The 14,406-nt window shown below is 42.3% G+C and overlaps 1 pseudogene; it reads left to right on the top strand.

Moving 5' to 3' along the window:
* The first annotated feature begins 10,461 nt into the window (after positions 1-10,461).
* On the top strand, positions 10,462-11,189 carry LOC108392926 (coiled-coil domain-containing protein 152 pseudogene; annotated as a pseudogene).
* Positions 11,190-14,406: the final 3,217 nt, after the last annotated feature.

Below are 14,406 nucleotides of genomic sequence, written 5' to 3'. Positions count from 1 at the left end.
TTCCTCCTCCACCCCTTATGTATTAGATGTCATAATCAGCATTTTTTGTGTAATGTGTATATAGTTGGTTTAACTACTTGTATTTTTAACTCCATACTTGCTTGGTAAGTATTAGTCTGCTATCTTTAATGTGGGTTTATTTTCACTGATGAAAAATATTTAGGGTTAAGAACATTTCCATCTACACAAGTTCATTTAACATCTCCTGTAGGGCTGGTCTAGAGGTAGTGAATTCTTTTAACTTTCATTAATCTGTGAAAGTTTTAATCTCTCCTTCAATTCTGAATGATAACCTTGTTGGGTAGAGGATTGTGTGAAGATCCTTCTGTTTCAGTACATTAAATATTTCATGTCTCTCCCTTCTGACCTGTAAGGTTTCTGCTGAGAAATCTGTTGATATCCTGATGGGGTTACCCTTATAAGTAATCTTTTATTTCTCTCTCCGTCTGCTTTCAGTATCCTCTCCTTATCCTTAATCTTTGTCATTTTAATTATTATATTTCTTGGTGTTGTTTTCCTGTAGTCCCTTTTGTTAGGGGCTCTCCTTGCTTCCAGGACCTGGGTGTCTTATTTCCTTCCCCAGATTCAGAGAGTTTTCACATTATGTCTTCCAGGAGAATTTCTACCCCTTCTGCTCTGTTCTCATTCTGGTACCCCATTATATGAGTATCATTTTATCTGGAGTTATCACACAGCTCTCTTAATATTGTTTCATTACTGGAGATTCTTTTTTCTTTCTGTTTCTTAGCTTTGTTGTTTTCCCTGTTGTCTAATTTCCATTGCATTGATTGTCTCCTCTATTTGAAGAAATCTATTATTCATTCCCTCCATTTTTTAAAAAATTCAGCTCCTGTATGTTCTTCAGCTCTATGGGGCTTTTTCTTTAAACCTAACTCTTTGTTGAAATCCTTCCTGAGATCATCAATACTTTTCCACAGATCAGTGAACATATTTATGACTGTTACTTTGAAATCTTTATCAAGAAGACTGTTGATCCCTGTTTCACTTAGCCCTTCTTTTTTTGTCTTATCCTGTATTTTTATTTGGAACATATTCCTCTGCCTCCTCATTTTGTCAAGGTCTGTTAGATGGATCCACTATTCCTCCTTGTGTAGAGAGTAATGGCTGTATGAAGAAGGTGCCCTCTGATGCCCAGAAGCTCAAGACTCTTTGCTCACTGGTGGGTGGTTCTTCCTTGTGGTGGAGTCACAGCTGCTGTCAGTGGGCTGTGGGCAGGTCTGACTTTCTCACTCTCTGGTGCAATGGCTGATCTCTGTCAGCATAATCTTTGTAAGCTGGAGAGCTTGCACTGGGATTGTTCTTGTTGTGGCATCCTCTGCCTGCCTTGTTGCGATGGCAGATAGGGGACTGGGCCACTAGCAAGGAGCATTTGCAGATGGGTTCTGCAGCCACCTCTGCAACTGGGCTGAGAAATGGTCAGAAAAGTTGGGAAAGCCTCCCTCTATCTTCCAGACAGCAATCTCCTTCTGCCCAGCAGGCAGCAAAGTCTTGCACTCTTGGGCTAAACATGATCAGTGGGCAGGCAGATGCATGTACAGGGAAGTGTCTTGAATCTGAGCCACCAGTGATATAGAGCACTTGGGATCAGCTCTTGCAGGCATGCAACCAGTTGGGCTGAGGAAGGGCTGGAAAAGCATTGTCAACCTGCCCTTTCTCCTGCAGAGAGAGCTCCATCCCATCCCTGCCCATCTGGTCTGCTTCTTGCTGCTGGTAAATCTTTCAAACTGCTCCCTCTGTGTTGGGTCTAAGCAGGACTGATGGAGCTTGCCTGTCCTCCACAAGGAGCAGGAGTCTCAGCCTCCCAGAGTGCTCCAACTCTCCCAGATGTCACCAAAGCCCAATGCAATGTGAACTTGTGTTTCCAGAATAGATCTCCAGGGCTGTGTGTGCAGAGTTCTTGTGTGCTTATCCCCTCCCCACTCCATTCCTCTCCCTCCTGCTTATGTCTGGGATCGGGGAAGGGTGTTCGATCGTGGCTCTGCCACTTTACCCTTCTCTGTGTGGTCTTCTCCACCAGGTGCAAGTGGTCTGTTCTGCACGCTTCAGGTAATTTTCAGGGTTAGCTGTATTTGCTGTAGTTGCTTCCTAGGTGTGTGTGTGGGAGGAGGTTTTTGCCTTGCCTCCCTACTCTGCCATATTTTTTGCTGGACGTCTCAGTTTTCCTGTTGATTATTTTTCACATGTATTTATATGAGAAGAGTTGTTGATAAAATGATACATCATTGAGGATAAAAATGATAAAGCTAGGCTGGGGCAAGTTGCTTAATCTTTTTAAGCCTCAGTTTTCTACAACTATAAATGGGAACTAAAAATTTTTCTCTCTCAGAGCTGCAGGGAGGAGTGAATAAACTAATGTAGATATGTGTGATACAGATTTTGAGCTTAATCAGTAATATTTTTAAAAATCTTCATTTAATAAGATAAATCCTTTAATGTGTGAGCATGTGTGTTGTATATGTTTGAGGGTGTGTGTGTGTATATATATATATATTGTAATAAGGGTACAGCAGCTGCAGCCTACATCTGCCAAGGTAAAGGAGGCTTCCAGTGAAGGCAACCATTAAATACTTACTGAAGAAACATGGCGTGTGTCAAGGCCTGGGAGCCCCAAAGGTCTGTGGCAGAATCAGAGATTTAGTAAACTAGAATAATTGGTCCTCATGTATGTGTTTTTTATATTTCAGTATGGGATACTTTGAATGTATGCAGGATGGAGAGACTAATACAGTACACTCCTGTCTACCCACCTTCAACAATCAGTTCATGGCCATTCTTTGGATTATATTATACCCTAAGGTACTATTCCATTGCCAGATTATTTATAAGCAAATCTCAGAATCATATAATTTTATTTGTAAATATTTTATTGTACTTCTTGTGTTTCCTTGTGGCCATCTCAGTAGTTAATAAATTATTTAAAAAAATAATAACAACAGTGCAAGAAAACCCTAAGTGGACCTATATAGTGTGTATATAGTGTATATATAGTATATATATAGTATAGTATATATAGTGTATATATATATATACACTAATATGGAAATATCTCATAAATATTGTTCAATGAAATAAGTCAGTACAGACATCACAATTGCATTTAAACAGACCCCTGAAAAATAAACAATAAAATACATCTGTATGCTCCAGAATATGTAAGAATATTATAGAAAGATAACTGCAAAAACATATATTAAATTATTGATCCTGATTACCTCTGAGGAGGGGAGTAGTGATTTGCCCTGCAGACTTTTATAGTTTGACTCTCATGGAAGAAAATATATTCATTACTACTTATGTAATTTTCTTTAATACAAAGAAAATAATTGAAGTAAATACTTTGCTTGTTGCTGCTCAGAGTGACAGTAACTCATCTGGGAAATTCAGAAAGTCTCAAGTGCTGATATGAGTTTTTAACTACTTAGGATTTTTCTTCCTGCCAACTAACAATACACTATCCAGTACAGGAAATGTGGTTGATTGAATAGCAGCTGCTGCTAAGGACTTACTTTGCATATTGAAACAACTTTGGAAGAAAAGTAGCAGAAGTTCATAGCCATCAGCTTCTGGTTTGAGACATGGCTGGGGCTCATCACACACTCATCTTGGCCTTCACATTATCTTTGCTCCTCATTTTCCAGAGACAGTTTATGGTTACTATTTCTTTTCCCTCTTATTGTCAGGAAACTCCCTGCAAAGACTGTAAAAGCAGAAGTTGAAGCTGCTTCAGTGAAAAGCTGACATACTCCATATTTTGCTCTCACTGTTTCAAAAAGCCACTCATCCACTGCTGTTTCTTTTCCTGTTTGTTTAAGAGACAGAGATCCACTGCGAAGATACTATTTCTGTTCAGAAGGGGAGAGAGCAAAAAGAGACAAAATTGCCCCCAGTTTTGCCACGTTCCTCATTCAGTTTTTATAAGGAGATGGCATTTCCAAAAAAATGGAAACAAGAAATAGCAGAAAAGCTCTGAAAGATAAGCTGTGAATGTAAAACACTCACAATCCACTTTAAGTGATGTTTCTAAGTATAACTTATGTTGGGGAAATGTGTATTTTCCTCGGTTCTTGTTCCCACTGCAACAAAGAATTGAAGGGCAAAGATACAGTAGTGAAGCAGAGTAAAAGTTTTATTTAAAGTTACTTAAAGAGAAAGAAAGTATAGTAGGCAACCTTGGGGAGAAGAGGCCCCCTGAAATATTGGAGAGAGAAAGTTTAAGATTAAAAGGTTAGGAGAGATTGATTCAAGATGGTGGCATGAGAGGTGAGATAGAGGACTCTTCCCAAAACCACATATAATATGAAAATATAGTTAATACAAGTAACCCTAAAACAGCAACAGGAAAGAAGGCTGCGCTGGACTGAAAACACCTGGAGAACAGAGCAGAAATCATGAAACAGGGTAACGTACTGTTGGATTCCCCTGAGGAAGGCGCCACCCCAAATCACTCACCAAAGACGTTTCTTGATGCAACAAGCAAGAGGAATTTATTCGGAAGCCAACTAGTTGGGGTCCAAGTCAGCCTGTCGCAGCAGGTCTCAACGAGGACCCTGAGTACTTACAACTAAGTGGTTATATAGGATTTTCTGAGGCATTTAGCCCTAGAGATTTACCATGGTTACAGATTATGTTGTAGTAACAAGATAACAATACTACATAGCAAGATAACAATACTACAAAGGCAGTAATTTTTCAAACCTACGATTTCTGAGTTGGTGCCACGTCCTGGGGGTGTAGCAAGGTAGGGTCAGCTTTTATGTTTAACTAACCGAAAGGTTAGCGCTGCCAGCAGTCATGATTGATTAACTTGTTTTTCCAGAGGAGTTACCTGGTTTCAGTTGTTCCCTCTGAGTCATATATCAGAATGGCTTTTTGGGCTTCAAGATGGCTACTCTTAGGCTAACTTATTTCTCAGGGAGGTTGGGGTCCTACATTCCCCACTTCTTTTTCTGAACATTCTAATCATGGAATGTTGGTTTCTTCTTTCTCCAAATCGGGGAGCAGAGTGGCCGGGTTTAGGATGGCAGGGGGGGCAAACTCTACTCGATCACGATTCAGGAGTAAGGTTTGGTAGTGAGTCATTCTGGCATTCGACATCCATCTCTCGGGTGGTTGCCGAATTACACTCTCCAACGCATGTGGAGCAACTACAGTAAGTTTCTGTCCCAGTGTCAGTTTGTCAGAATCTTTAACTAGGAGGGCCACAGCCGCTACTACTCTCAAACAGGCAGGCCATCCACTACTTACTGGGTCTAATTTTTTTGACAAATAGGCGACAGGTCTCTTCCAAGGTCCCCATTGCTGGGTCAACACTCCCCGAGCCACTCCACTCCGCTCATCCACAAAAAGGACGAATGGCTTAGTTACGTCTGGCAGGGCCAGAGCGGGTGCCGACAGGAGGGCTTTCTTGATTTCATCAAAGGCCTGTTGCTGTTCAGGTCCCCAAACAAACGGGGCTGCCTTTTTGGTTAGGGGGTACAGGGGGGCGGCTAAGGTGGCATATCCGGGTATCCACAATCTGCAGAACCCTGCTGTTCCCAGAAATTCGCGGACTTGGCGCGGAGTAGTAGGGACCGGGATCTGCGTCACAGTTTGCTTCCGGGCTTCAGTAAGCCACCTCTTCCCTTCTCTCAGGGAATACCCTAAATAAGTCACTTGTGGTTGGCAGATCTGTGCCTTTTTGGCAGATGCCCTATACCCCAGCCTAGTAAGTTCAGTCAAAAGGGCTTCAGTAGCCGCTTGGCAGACTTCCTGTGTAGGAGCGGCTATCAGTAAGTCATCAACATATTGTAACAAGGTTACCTGCGGGTTGGAGGCTCGGTAAAAGGCCAAGTCCTGGTGTAAAGCCTCGTCGAAGAGGGTAGGTGAGTTCTTGAATCCTTGTGGCAAGCGAGTCCAGGTCAATTGTCCAGTAGTTCCTGTGGAGGGGTCTTTCCACTCAAAAGCAAACAGCGGTTGGCTACTCTGGTGCAGGCGCAAACAAAAGAAGGCATCTTTTAAATCTAAGACTGTATACCAAGTATTTTCTGGGGCCAGAGAGCTTAGCAGGTTGTAAGGATTCGGCACAGTGGGATGAATGTCCTGTGTTCTCTTATTAACTTCTCTCAAATCTTGCACTGGTCGATAATCTCCTGTTCCCGCTTTCTTTACAGGCAGCAAGGGAGTGTTCCATGGGGATTTACATTTTATTAATATTCCCTGTTCTATGAGCCTCTGGATATGGGGCCTAATCCCATCTCTGGCTTCTTTACTCATTGGATATTGTCTCACAGTTACTGGTGAGGCTGAGGCTTTTAATTCTATGACCACCGGGGGTTGGTTTACAGCGAGTCCCATACCTGCCGTCTCTGCCCAGGCCCCTGGAAACTGGTTGAGCCACCTCTGATTAACTCGGGAGGGTTCTGGTTCTTTAAAAAGGCGGTACTCGTCTTCTAACTTTATAGACAGAATGCTTAGGCCCAAGGGTCTCTTTTTGCTATCAGTCACTTGGGTATCTTCAGTCTGAAAGGATATTTGGGCCCCGACTTTGGTCAAGATGTCTCTTCCCAGCAAGGGTGTAGGGCATTCCGGTATAACAAGGAATGAGTGGTTTACTTGTCCCACTCCTAAGTCTACTGTTCTTTGGGTAGTCCATGCATATTGTTTCTGACCCGTGGCCCCAAACACCCAAGACTTTTTACTAGAAAGGGGGCCTCTAGCTTGGGTCAGTACTGAATGTTGAGCACCGGTATCTACCAGAAACTCAACGGGTTGCCCCTCCACCTTCAGAGTTACCCTAGGCTCGGGGAGGGGTTCCGAGCCCCGTCTTTCCTAGTCCTCATCTTCTAGCAGGGACAGCACTTTCTTCGGAGGTCCCCGTGGTGGTTTCTTAGGGCAATCTTTCACCCAATGCCCCTTTTCCTTGCAGTACGCACACTGATCTTTATCCAAAGGAGGTCGGTTGCCCAGGGACCCTGCCTTACTAGTTCTACCACTAGAGGGCGGCCGTCCCTTACTTTCTACTACTGCGGCCAAGATTTTTGTTAAATTTCTCTCATGCTTCCTATCTCTCTTTTCTTCTTTACTTTCTCTCTCCTTCTCTTTCCTTAACTCCTTCTCTTCTTCAGTCTCTCTCTTATGATAAACTTTCTCTGCCTCTTTTACTAAATCTCTCAGCGACAAATCCTGTAAGCCCTCCAATCTCTGAAGCTTTTTCTTAATGTCGGGTGCCGATTGCCCGATAAAAGCAAGGGCCACTGAAGCACTATGCCCCTCAGAAGTGGGATCAAAGGGGGTATACCGCCTGAAGGCTTCTATCAGGCGCTCTAAGAATACTGCAGGTGCTTCAGTGGCTCCCTGGCTGACCTCTCTTACCTTGGCCAAATTGGTGGGGCGTCTTGCGGCCCCACGGAGACCTGCCACCAGAGCCTGACGATAGATGGTTAGTCGCTCCCTACCTTCTGGAGAATTAAAGTCCCAGTTGGGTCTAGTCAACGGGAACCCCCTCTCTATGTCATGAGGGAGTTGCGAAGGCCGTCCGTCGGTTCCAGGCACATTCCTCCGTGCCTCCAGGAGAATCCTCTCTCTCTCTTCCGTGGTAAAGAGCACCTGCAAAAGCTGCTGACAGTCATCCCAGGTGGGCTGGTGGGAAAACATCAGAGACTCTACTAAACCAGTTAGTTTCTGTGGCTCCTCTGAAAAGGGCGGGTGGTTAGCTTTCCAATTATACAAATCAGCAGAGGAGAAGGGCCAATATTGCAGGGGTTGGAAAGGTGGTTCCCCTTCTTCTCCAAGGATGGGAACTCCATGAGACCGGAGAGGAAAGATACCCGGTGGGTCCAAGATGACCCCTCGGCGGCGCCGGGTGCCCTGGGCAGGTCCCGGAGCCTGCCCTACTGCCTCAGCATCAGGGACTGAGGGTGCCGGAGCTGGGGGTGCTGAGGGTGCTGAGGGTGCTGGGGGTGGGGGCACCGGAGGTGCCGTAGGGGCAGGAGGGTAAGGAGGGGAGGGGGATCATCAATTATAAGCGAATCCTGAGTATCAGGGTAAACTTTGGTAGTTTCCTTTTCCTTTTTCTGAGGTTGAGTCTGGGCAGCTAAAACTCGAGGGCCCATTTTCTTTTGCACCCAGGGCTTTACCCAGGGTGGTGGGTTCTCCACCAACTCTTGCCAGACTACAATGTAGGGTTGCTGATCCGGGTGTCCTTGAGACGAATCCTGAAAGACAACAGCTTTTACTGCTAATAAGGTGGGGAGATCAAAAGTCCCCTCCGAGGGCCACCCAACATTGTAGGTGGGCCATTCGGAGGTACAGAAAGTCTGCCATGGTCCCTTTTTCACTTCTACTGACAAGTTATGTGCCCTCACTCTAACTTCCGTCCAATGATCTAGCGTCAGGCTAAGGGGAGTCGTCACTGTCTGTCCCATTGTCAGTATAACAATAATTAGACACGTAAAGGACACAAAGAACAAAGACACACACAGATTAGACACACAGTGGCCGCTTTTGGTTCTTTTCAGAGCCTCGAACAGAAACCGAAAGGAATCAGAGGGTTGATATTCTCGGCGCCCAAAAATCAACCCTATCTCATCAGGTTCAGTTTGCCGGAAAAACAGACGGGAGGCTACCAGGCGTCCCTGGCCTCCCAACCTCCCTGGGGCGTCCCCCAGGGTTGCAGCCTGCGGTGCTCTAGTACGTCTACCGACCGCAGTCACAGCCCCTTTACGGGATTGAGACGGCTGCCAGACAGCGGGTACCCTTCAGAACTCCGACCGGTCTCACTGAAACAGAAAACAGAACACATACAACTCAAGGCGCCACTAATCTTACCTCTTCCTCCAAGAGCGACTTCGGGAGTGAAGCGGGGTGGACGCCCGATCCCGGACGAGCCCCCAAATGTTGGATTCCCCTGAGGAAGGCGCCGCCCCAAATCACTCACCAAAGACGTTTCTTGATGCAACAAGCAAGAGGAATTTATTCGGAAGCCAACTAGTTGGGGTCCAAGTCAGCCTGTCGCAGCAGGTCTCAACGAGGACCCTGAGTACTTACAACTAAGTGGTTATATAGGATTTTCTGAGGCATTTAGCCCTAGAGATTTACCATGGTTACAGATTATGTTGTAGTAACAAGATAACAATACTACATAGCAAGATAACAATACTACAAAGGCAGTAATTTTTCAAACCTACGATTTCTGAGTTGGTGCCACGTCCTGGGGGTGTAGCAAGGTAGGGTCAGCTTTTATGTTTAACTAACCGAAAGGTTAGCGCTGCCAGCAGTCATGATTGATTAACTTGTTTTTCCAGAGGAGTTACCTGGTTTCAGTTGTTCCCTCTGAGTCATATATCAGAATGGCTTTTTGGGCTTCAAGATGGCTACTCTTAGGCTAACTTATTTCTCAGGGAGGTTGGGGTCCTACAGTACCAAAGCCTTGATCCAGCAGGACCCAAGCCCTCCCCCCACCTCAGCTCACTGGAGGGAGGAAGAGAAATGGAAGGGGGATGGGGTGGAAGCCTAGGACTGCTGAACACCCAGCCATGGAGACCTGCTTTGGCACACAAACCTACATTGTGTGGAGATTTGGAGGTTGATGGGGTTGGGGAGCTGGGACAGGAGTGCTAGAGAGACTGATTCTGGCCATTTGTGAAGGACAGTGATCCACATACGGCTGCTCTGGAACAAAGAAAAGGCAGGTGGTCTGAGAGGCTTCCTAGCAGTGAGAGGGCTGCTGAAGGGGCAGAGTTTGCATGGAGCTTCCTGCATGGGAGAATGGAGAGGTGGACAAGGTTGTCCGGGTGCACTCTGCCCAGCAAGTTGGGAACTTTGAGGAGCTTCAGGCGCTCCATCACCATGGCTGGCTACACAGCTCTGAGACCCCCCCACTGGGACATACAGCCTGCCACGCCTTCCTCCTAGCCTGCCAGCACCGGCTCACAAACTGGCAGTCACTGTGCTGGCATCAGGCCAGCCAGTTGGAGGCCCCACCTACAATAGAGACACAAAGCCCAGAAGCTTACACCTGTGTGCTCAGTCCACTGGCTCTGACACTGGTGACAAACACTGCAGCCAGGAATCAGGAAACAGCTCTTTCCCCAGGCACCAGCACCACTCCCCTGCTACCCCCAACCTCACTCCAGGGGCTGCTAGCTCCAGAGACTAGAGCTTCTGGGCACTAGAGGGTGCCATATAGAAATGTGAAACATCAAAGGACACTGGTTCAGATCCAAATCTCACAAACCCCAGAAAAAGTGCCAAATGAAACTGAACTCACCAATCTCCCCAAAAGAGAGTTCAAAATTAAAATCATAAACATGCTCATAGAGGTACAGAAAAAGATTGAAGAACTCAAGAATGGGGACCGGGATGGTTGTGTGGGGCCAATATACCAGCACCATGAGAAGCTGTAGGGAGACTGTGGAGAACTGGGAGTGACAGAAGTTAAGACATTAATCAAAGCAGCAAAGGATGTATGAAAAAAGGAGCAGTGTGAATCTTGACAAACTTATAAATCACTTCTCATATAGAAAAGAAAATGATAGAAACCAGTACAAAGAACAGTGTATTAGATATGAATTTGGAAAAAAACTGTTTATTAAAAGTAATGCAAACAAAGGAGATCTCTATTAAAGATGAATGTGCTACTCTTCGTAGTATGACAAAAGGGCCACAACAGACCATTGAATATCAACATAATTTGAAAGGTATGAACACTTAAAAAGAAATGCTGATCTTATGAAAGAAAAGTTAAAAATCTCATGAACAGGAATGTAAGAATAATCTTGCCAAACTCATGAGTGAAATGAAAATAAAAGAGGAGGGACATAAGAAAGTTATCATGAAAGTTGATCAGGACATGCAGGAAAAAGTTGTATTAAATGAAGAAAAACATAAAGAACTGATAGAGAAAAAAGAGGTAGAAATTTTCGGGTTAAATGCAAAGTTAAGAACTCAAGAAAAGGAAAAGCAAAATAAAATAATACAACCAGTTTGATGCCAAACTAGCAAGGGTTCAAACGAAATCAAAATCATATCCAAATTCTACTGCTTCACTGCAGAGTATCTACAGAAGGAAGCTTCAACATCTTCAAGAAGAAAAGGACAAGGAGATTGCAGTTCTTCATAATACCATTCATGACTTAGAGCAACGCATCTCTATTGGCAAAGATCCTGACCTTAAATGTAGACAGTTTTGAGTATAGCAGTATATTCACTCATTGCCATTTAATTTCTTTAAAAGTAGAATTTTCTTTAAAAGTGAATTTCTAAAAATTCACTTCTATTGTCAATAAAATATACTGCCTAATTAACAATGGGAAAAAGAAACAGATTTAAACATTTTAAATTGAGTTTATTTAAAGAAATCCACACTTTGGCAAACTGTACTGCATTCTTGCTTAACAGTATTTACCATAAAAGAATTCAGTTCTCTAGGACTTAGTTTACCTATTGAACCATTATTGCCTATGGCAATACTTACTAAGCAATTGAGAGTTACTCAGCATTCTTTTATCTTTCCCCTTATTGCTTTCAAGGCAGGCAATCTCAAATTTTAAAGATTTAATAGAGTGCTAGATAAAGAAAACAAAATATAAAGGCTCCATTCAAATGTGAGAGCAAAAATGAAGATATGGATCTTAGAGTATAAATGGATAGTCATGGCAAAATATTCATGTGTAAGTATTTATGGATCTTAAAAAGGAGAATTGTTTCTTTAAAAGTTTAATTGGTTAAACACATAAGATTAAAAAGACAAAAATAATTTTGTTTTGAGAAGAAAAAATGGGAAAAAAAAGAATCCAGGAATGAATTTAAGACAGAGATTCAATCATTAAGAAATTCCACATCTGAAATGAAACATGCAATGGAGGGATTTAAAAGCAGATTAGATGTAGTAGAAGAGATGATAAATGGAATAGAAATTAGAGAAGAGGAATACAAAGAAGCTGAGGCACAGAGAGAAAAAAGGATCTCTAGGTAGGAATCAAAGAATATTGAGAGAACTCTGTGACCAATCCAAACCAAACAATATTTTCATTATATGGATACCAGAAAAAGAAGAGAGAGAAAAAGGGATAGAAAGTGTCATCAAGGTGGTAATTGCTGCAAACTTCCCCAATCTGGGGAAGGCGATAGTCTCTCAGGCCATGGAGGTGCACAAATCTCCCAACACAAGGGACTCAAGGAAGACAACATCAAGACATATAATAATTAAAATGGCAAAGATCAAGGATAAAGGCAGACTTTTAAAAGCAGCTAGAGAGAGAAAAAAGATCACATACAAAGGAAAACCCATCAGGCTATCATCAGATTTCTCAACAGAAACCTTACAGACCAGAAGGGAGTGGCATGATATATTTAATCCAATGAAGCAGAAGGGCTTTGAACCAAGAATACTCTACCTGGCAAGGTTATCATTTAAATTTGAAGGAGGGATTAAACAATTTTCAGATAAGCAAAAGCCGAGAGAATTTACCTTCCACAAATCACCTCTACAGTGCATTTTGGAGGGACTGCTATAGATTGAAGTATTCTTAAGGATAAATAGCTGTCAATAGGGGAAATAAAACCACAGCAAAGTAGAACATCTAATTAGTAAGCAGATGCAAAATCAAGTCAACTACCTTTAAAGTAAATCAAGGGATAGACAAAGAGTACAGAATATGATACCTAACATAGAAAGAATGGAGGAGGAAGAAAAAGGAGGAAAAGATAAAGAACCTATAGGTTGTGTTAGCAAGAGCATACAAAGTGAGATAAATTAGACTGTTAGAACCTTTGGTAATCACGAATCTAAAGCTTGCAATGGCAATAAGTACATACCTATCGATAATCACCCTAAATGTAAATGCTCTGAATGCACCAATCAAAAGACATAGAGTCACTGAATGGATAAAAAACAAGATCCATCTATATGCTGCCTACAGGAGACTCACTTCAAACCAAAAGGCATGCACAGACTGAAAGTAAAGGGATGGAAAAAGATATTTCATGCAATGAATAGAGAGATAAAAGCAGGAGTTGCAGTATTTGTATTACACAAAACAGACTTCAAGACAAAGAAGAATATTACATAATGATAAAGAGGTCAGTGCAACAAGAGGATATAGCTATTATAAATATCTATGCACCAACACAGGATCATCTACATATGTGAAACAAATACTAACAGAATTAAAGGGGGAAATAGAATGCAATGCATTCATTTTAGGAGACTTCAAGACACCACTCACTCCAAAGAACAGACTAACCAGATAGAAAATAAGTAAAGAGACATAGGCACTGAGCAACGTATTAGAACAGATGGATCTAATGGACATCTACAGAACACTCCATCCAAAAGCAACAGGATACACATTCTTCTCAAGTGTACATGGAACATTTTCAAGAATAGATCATATACTAGGCCACAGAAAGAGCCTCAGTAAATTAAAAAAGATTGAAATTGTACCAACCAGCTTCTCAGATCACAAAGGTATGAAACTATAAATAAATCACACAAAGAAAACAAAAAGCCCACAAACACATGGAGGCTTACTAACAAGCTCCTAAATAATCAATGAATCAATGACCAAAGACCAAGCAATATATGGAGACAAATGACAATAATAATTCAACAACACAAAATCTGTGGAATGCAGCAAAGGCCGTGCTAAGAAGGAAATATATTATAATACAGGTCTACCTCAGGAAAGAAGAACAATCCCAATTGAACAGTCTAAACTCACAACTAATGAAATTAGAAAAGGAAGAACAATTGAGGCCCAAAGTCAGTAGAAGGAGGTATATAATAAAGATAGCAGAAATAAATAAAATTAAGAAGAATGAAACAATGGAAAGAATCAATGAAATCAGGAGCTGGTTCTTTGAGAAAATAAACAAAATGGTAAACCCATAGCCAGACTTATCAAGAGAAAAGGAGGGTCTACACACATAAAGAGAATCAGAAATGAGAAAGGAAAAATCACTATGGACACTAAAAAAGTACAAAGAATTATGGGAGAATACTATGAAATATTATATGCTAACAAACTGGATAATGTAGAAGAAAGGGACAACTTTCTAGAAAAATACAACCTTCCAAGGTTGACCCAAGAAGAAACAGAAAATCTGAGTAGACTAATTACCATCAAGGAAATTGAATTAGTAATCAAAAAACTACCTACGAATAAAACCCTTGGACCAGATGGTTTCACTGCTGAATTTGATCCAACATTTAGTGAAGACCTAATACCGATCCTCCTTAAAGTTTTCCAAAAAGAAGAAGAGGAGGGAATACTCCCAAACTCATTCTACAAGGCCAACATCACTCTAATACCAAAACCAGTCAAAGACATGACAAAAAAAGAAAATTACAGAGCAATATCCCTGATGAACATAAATACAAAAATACTTAACAAAATATTAGCAAAC

This window comes from Manis javanica, chromosome 9 (assembly GCF_040802235.1).
Source record: "Manis javanica isolate MJ-LG chromosome 9, MJ_LKY, whole genome shotgun sequence".
Taxonomy (NCBI): Eukaryota; Metazoa; Chordata; class Mammalia; order Pholidota; family Manidae; genus Manis; species Manis javanica.
The sequence above is the reverse complement of the archived record's forward strand: the minus strand, read 5'-3'. Positions and strand labels throughout refer to the sequence as shown.